Source organism: Limulus polyphemus, unplaced genomic scaffold (genome assembly GCF_000517525.1).
Source record: "Limulus polyphemus unplaced genomic scaffold, Limulus_polyphemus-2.1.2 Scaffold727, whole genome shotgun sequence".
In the NCBI taxonomy this organism is placed as follows: Eukaryota; Metazoa; Arthropoda; class Merostomata; order Xiphosura; family Limulidae; genus Limulus; species Limulus polyphemus.
In genome coordinates, this window is record NW_013666337.1 from 197,867 (window position 1) to 205,298 (window position 7,432).

Genomic DNA, 7,432 nt, shown 5'->3' on the forward strand with positions numbered 1-7,432 from the left:
TTACTAAAGTTAAGGTCGTGCATTTTTTTTTTTTTGGTTCTCAGCAGGCTAACAAAGCTAAACCAGGAAGACAGTCCAAAGAGAAAACTACCCAATACTATATATATATATAAAATCGAAATTCGGTGTTTGTCTGTCCGCTAAATCTTCGCACATAATTTGACCAATCTCCATCAAACTTGGTATGGTGACTCCTACGGTCCCCAAATATTAAGGGGCAAAATTCCCACTAGATTTCCAACGAAAAAGGCGCACCTTTGATTTTGCCAAGCAACTTGCATCGTGTAACCTATTTCTGTATTTTTTATAATATTGTAACACCGTCCGTTCCTTTTCTCTAAACAGTGGGAAATTCTACTGTAAAAAAAAAATCTTCAAAGCTCATCAAACTTTATTGTGACAGAACCATTTTTCTAAGTTGATTTTTCTAATGATCAAATATGTCTCTCCTTTTTAATGTGTGGCTCATTTTTCTGTGGTGTTTTCAGGTTTATGTTTAAAATATAATCCTGATCAAGGAATACATCCATAGAGATTCCACCCCTAAATTAGAGGTGTATAATATACCAAAAAAGATTTTTCGTATAACACGACAATTCACTTGTAAATATGCCTTGAAAAAAAAAAACAAGACTCAATACTTTATTGTGCAGTGTTTATCAGCAAGTATAATCTTGGGTGATCCTCAAATTTTAAGGTTTAAGTTAAATCTATCATTAGAATCAGGAACTATATTATGTTTGAACACAAAATGTGTAAGACGAGCGGCTTGAACTTCATCTACATGTATCAATGCTCTGGGTTTTAAAAAAGACTGGTAGATAACATATTGCCCTAGTGTCGGAGTATGTTGATATTTCGCAGAACGTTGGTGAAAGTATAGTGTGTTTAAAATTCTAGTGATATTCTGTTAATCATTGCGAAATTTAAAATTATTGAAATGTCGAAAATGACTTTGTTTTGGGAATGAATGAGGAACTTTGGCCATTAAAAGCTTTCATTCAAAATAGAATGCAGTGGGCTACTATTATGTTATTTTTAAAATTGTAATTGTAACGAACCTAGTACGCTTAAAAAGTAGTCATTATTTGTTTTAAACAAGGGTAGCTGATTAACTGATGCTTCTTATTAACTATACCGATCACTTCTCTAGTGGGAACTGATATAAAGAACTGATCGCTTCCTTCTGTTTAAAATTAAATGTAAATGATTATAAGCTCTCATTTCATTACTAACCCTTTAGGAGAAAAGTAATATGTATGCTTAATCTTTAAAACGCTTACGAAAAGCCACATGAAAATCTCTCTCAAAAAAAATAGTTCAGAGGCTGCAAGAAAAGCAGAAAGAGAAATAAACCAGAGGTCCTAAGAGCAGCAAGGATTAAAGCTACAAGAGCTGAAATACATGCACAAGGATCTGCTGAATTAAGAAATGAAAAACTTGAAGAAATGAGGGAAGCAGCTGTAGCAAGATGTTTTGAGAGAAACTGAAGGGGTATGAAATGGAAGGGAAAGAGAGAGAGGCAAGGATTACACTTGACAACCCATCACTGTGATTCTCACCTCAATTATGAGTCGCGAACAACCTATGATATTGGTGGTATGAATACAGTTTATCAACACTGTATGGCAATAAAAATGGTTTGGTGAAACTCCTTCCACGTGCTGTTCTTGTGATAAAGGTTACTTGCCTGCTCTGTAGGTCCCACCTGAACCATTAAAATCATTGTTAAAAGGAAGTAATGAAGAATTTCAACGGTTCTTAACCAAAATTAGAAAGTATACCAACTGTCTTCAAATGACTTCCTTCGGGTTTACAAGGGATATTTTCGTCAATATGCTGTTGATATGTATGCAAAAAATTGAGTCTAAGATATTATTTGTAAGAATTAATCGGAAGAAATTGAGTACAGAAAATTACTTTCATCAAAGAGATGCTATAAGAGAAGATGGAAATGCCAAATATGTTTGGCAGCTGGTGGTTTTATTTATTTATTTTCCTAGAAGTCTTGCAGGAGGTACCAGATGTATGTATGTATGAACGCACACAAGATGTTATGTTGAGTATGAATGCCTTGACCTGTATATAACACTTACCTGTAATCCAAATTGGACGGAAACTACAAGAGAACTACTAAGTAATCAAAAATATCAAATAGTGGAACTTTTTAAAAAGCCTGGAATCTTTGGTAACACACAATGCAACATTTACACTATTGAATGGCAAAAAAGAGGACTTCCACATGCACATATTAATCTGGCTTTAAAAAAAACCGACCCAATCAAATTGTTATTTCTGCAGAGCTACCAAATCCTAATGACAATCTCATTTTGTTTAAAATTGAGAATAATCATATGATTCATGGTTCATGTGATTCATTAAACAAATTCCCCATGCACTAAGGAAGGAAAATGTAACAAAATATATTCAAAGGCTTTTCTCAAAGAGACTAAAGGGACATTGACGGATATCCACTTTATAGGAGAAGAAAGTCAGGTGATGGAGGACATAGCACTCTTTGGAAGGAGATTGATAATAGGTGGATTGTGCGTTATAAACCTTGCCTTTCCAGAACTTTCAATACTCGCATCAATGTTGAATCACGTAATTCAGTTAAAAGCATAAAATATGTAATTAAGAGTTCAGATATGGCTGTCTTTGGTATTGAACAGAATGGTAATGTCGGAGATGAAGTTTCAACATAACAGTTAGGAAGATACATAAGTTCAAATGAGACTTTGAATTTCCAATACATGAATGAACAGCCACTTTGAACTACACTTACTGCCTCTTTTTTTAATTATGCTCTGCTGATGAATTTGCAAAAACATTATTGAGAAATACAGTCCTATTTAATATGGGAAAAACCAACAAAAATGGTTGAAAAGACGAGCACAAGGTTCCAATATGAAATGCCATTCAGGTATTAAATTTAGTCCTGCATTAGGAACAGTTTATACAGTACATCCAACCAATTTTAGTGTTTCTGTTTGGACTGTTATTGCACACAGTTCCTGGTCCTACATCCTTTGAAGATTTGAAGTAAGTTGGTGGTGAATTATGTAACAGTTTCAAAGCTGCTTGCAATTCAAGGAGTTTGCTGGAAAATGATAGTCACTGGAACAGTACACTTGAAGAAGCATCTGCCACAAGTTCTCAAAACATGAGATTTATTTGATGTTATAAACGTGGTATTTCAAACCCTCTTCAACTGTAGGAAAATCGTAGAGAAAGTATGTCCTAAGACATTCTTTACAGAATTCAAAGGGCTGCTCTAGATATAGATCTACAGTACTCTGAAGTATTTAATGAAGTCTTAATCATCCTTGAAGTCAAAGTTTTACAACTTGATGGGAGATTACTGCAAGATTTTGGCCTACCTTTACCAGTTAGGACTGAAATAATCAACACTGCTTTGGATTACATCAGGGAAATATCATACAATGTGAATGATCTTTTGAAATTTGTTACTGAAAATGAAGAAACTGACAGAAGATCGCGATTTTGCTTATAAACATATCCTTAACAATGTTCAAAATGATAAATGTAGTGTAATATTCCTTGATGCCCCAGGTGGAACAGGAAACACATTTGACAGTAACTTGCTTCTTGCAAAACTTAAATCGCAAAAAAAAATATTTTTGCTGTTGCATCATCAAGAATTGCAGCAACTCTGATTGGAGGAAGGACAGGTTATTCGGTTTTCAAGCTACCTCTTAATTTATCTGATGTTGAACAAGCTGCATGTGGTATTAAAAAAAAGGGTGGGGACAGCAAAGGCAAGGGTGTTGAAATAATGTAAAATGATAGTATGGGATGAATGAACATTGGCTCACAAAAATGCATTTGAAGCTTTACATAGAACATCGAGAAAAAGATTATTTGGTGGCGTTACATTATTACTATCAGATGATTTTAGACAGACTCTCCCTGTCATTGTAAGAGGTACAAGAGCTGATGAAGTACATGCATGTATAAAATCATCTTGTATGTGGAGGCATGTTGAAAATTGACCTTGCATACAAACATGCTAGTGCATTTAAGTGGTGACAGTGAAGCTTGTGAATTTTCAAAACTTCTTAATATTGGTGATAGAAAGATTCCAATCGATCAATCAAACTACATTGCTATTCCAGACAAATGTGGCACTTTGGTTAAGGATGCAGAAGAACTAAAGGAAAAGGTGTTCCCTAATATTTGTTAAAATTATGAATGGTTGTGTAAAAGAACAATTCTCGTACCTCGAAATCGTACTATTCGTGACATCAATGACCAATTTTTGCAAATGGTACCCGGATATGAATTCACTTACAGATCAATTGACAGTGTTCCAGATCCTCCAAAATTATGTAATGACACAATATTAGTTGTTAAGACTTTACTGCCAAATGTTATTGAAGCAATAATTACAACTGGTCATGCCAAAGGTGAAGATGTCTTCATTCCAATAATTCCTTTGCTACCAAGTGATTACTCCTTTGAATTTAGAAGGATCCAATTCCCATTTACAATTTGTCTTACAATTTCAATTAATAAGGCACAAGGTCAAAGTTTAAAGGTCGCTGATTCGTTCCTAATGCACTCTTGCCTTTCACCTGGTCAATTCTATGTTGGATGTTCAAGGGTTGGATCTAATCAAAACTTGTTTATATTGTCAGAAGAAGGAACAACAGTCAATGTGGTATATCAAGTAGCTTTAACTTGTATTGTGTAATTTTTGTTTTGAAAATCAAAGGTTTAGATAAAAATGTAAATGTTATTAAAATTATTTTTTTAAATAAATGTTCTTAAAAGTAATTTCTTTGTTTTTGAATACCTATTTCAAGCAATTTGGGCACCTGTGCAAGGAACGGGTACTTCGGCTAGTGTGTGTGTGCATAAGCATACGTAAGAAATGTGTTACTATATTATGTACGTATATACATCTTTTGTGTACTCGTGATAACTATATGAATATCTACAGTAATGATCTACACGACTTCATACTTTAATAACTGCATCCTTATTGGGTTCATTTCATAAACTAGTTGCTGCCTGTAAACAGAAAATACGTGTATAGTGAGTGGGTTGGCCTAAAAATGTCTTCAGCAACATTGATATAAGATGCAACTGTGGTATTTAACATGTGGATTAATCGATCAGCACCAGGGGTTGCTGGATAATTTTCCTTGTTGGAATAGAAGCAATTTGTATAATAAAAATGAGTGGGACAAAAAGACGTTAGTTACACGAGAGCATATTTTCTTCTTATGCACAAAAGCCACCATATATCGTACTTCCCACAAGTATACTTTATAAGTGCGCATGCGTTGAAGTAAGGATATTTGAGATTTTATTCCTAGTTTAGTGTTTTAAACTAAATAAAATAAAATTGCCTACTTTCACACACGCATATCTTCCAAGTTGTACAACTTGCATCTTAATGTTTCGTGATGTTTATTTTCGGCGTGATTTTGATTTGTTAACAATTAGAATGATTATTTTTAATTGTTTTTTTTTTCAGTTTAACATGTTACAACTAACATATGTATACTCACACATGTATCGTGGGATAGAATAAGATTTACTTTATATGAAAAAAAATTTAACCCATAAATCTTCATATTCGCATAGCGATAATTTTCCAATATTTCATTTTGCATAATTGCTATTGAGTTAATACAGTGATATATGAATAATATCCAAAAACGCACCTAGTTGTTTAGAAGCTTATTGAATACGCTATCCAGTCAAAGGTCATACCGAAGCTGTTGACATTTTTTATAGTCAGATAACAGACATGTTCCCTGTCTTTAGAAATAACCCATAACTACTTGTGAGTGTGTGTATATATATATGATGGTAAGTGTAAAAAAAAAGGGGGGGATCACAATTAGCGACTGTATTTCTTAACGTTATGAGTAAAGTAACCTCAAGTTCAGAGAAAGTACTGTATAAAGCAAAGTAGAACTGTTTACGGAGAACCAAGTTTGTATTGGTCGTTTCACATGACGATGCGTAGGCGAGAGAAAGATGCAGACAAACATCCACACGTACGTTCAACAAGAACCAGCGATACGATTGACGTAGTGTGTTTGGATCTATGTTTCCATGCTTTGACATTTTAATCAAACTAACTTTTTATTTGAATGAAGTTTGCTGACAACGCATTAAACTTAAACGTGGATATTAGAGATGGTGATTCATCACGTCAGAATGTTCTTTTAGTACGACATATATGTCTTATAGAATATAATTATTTGTGAGTACTCCGTAAAGAAAAAAAAAAGTATTATTTTAATGGCCGTTTCGTGTATATCTAGAACTAGCCTTACCATATTTAAAGACTAGTATTACAACAATAATCTCAAATTTAATACTTTTATATTGTATTTCTAGACTGGTATTATGTGTGCATAATAGCAGACGACTAGAACGACAACGTTGATTTAAGTTATGTAATGTACACTAGAGTATAGTGGACACGTACTTATAAAGAAACACTATTTTATAAATTAGCTCTCAAATTACCGACTCGTTTTTATGCAGTTCAGTGTCGGTAGAGCCCTCTACCTCTTATCGATTGATTTTAGGTTTATGCCTGCAATAATAACACTCAGTGTGAAGAACTAATGAAAATAATTCAGTGAAATCACTCATTCTTTATGTAAAATACATTAATAGATCCCAGCATTAATCGGCTGGATTAACTGTATTATTGACGGTATTATTATTATTGTTAACTGTATTATTATTATTATTGTTAACTGTATTATTGACTGTATTATTATTGTTAACTGTATTATTGACTGTATTATTATTGTTAACTGTATTATTGACTGTATTATTATTGTTAGCTGTATTATTATTATTATTAACTGTATTATTGATGGTGTTATTATTATTGTTTTTTGAAGTACAAACTTTTAGCTCATAGCTCCGTCATGTCTAGACCGATTTGAGATCTAATTACAGTTTTTGACTCGGGAGGTTAAACCCTTTCGATTGATGTACTTGACCACGCCCAAGGTCTCATAGATTGATTTATTCTAATCCTGCTTAAAATAATTTCAGTTTGAGGGTAGGCTCGTAGAGATCCTCATGAGTAATAAAATCGAATCCGGTATATGCGCTCCCCATATAGCTAATAAAAGGAAATAGAGCTATTCAGGATTGCATCTTGTTTATTTAAATTGCAAGTTTTAGGTCACAATTTCACCAGCCATATTCAGGTATTTTCGAGTACAGAAATAGCTGAAGACGATTGTTTAAATTGTAACCTAAGTTTGTGAATTGAATAAAACACAACATGGGGAGAAAACTCACAATTTATTTCATACTGTTACGTCTCCGTTCGTTAGTTAATTTTTCGTAAAAATTATTTCCGAAGAAACTTTACCGATACAAGTCCTTTCCTAAATAAAACTGGTTTATTCTTTCTGCATACAACTTT

At 33.3% G+C, this 7,432-nt stretch overlaps 1 protein-coding gene across 3 annotated transcripts in view; it reads left to right on the plus strand.

Annotated features, from left to right (window-relative positions):
* The window catches only part of LOC106460197 (muscleblind-like protein 1), a 234,257-nt gene that overhangs the window by 95,772 nt on the left and 131,053 nt on the right, over window positions 1–7,432 (plus strand). The gene's annotated exons all lie outside the window — the stretch shown is intronic.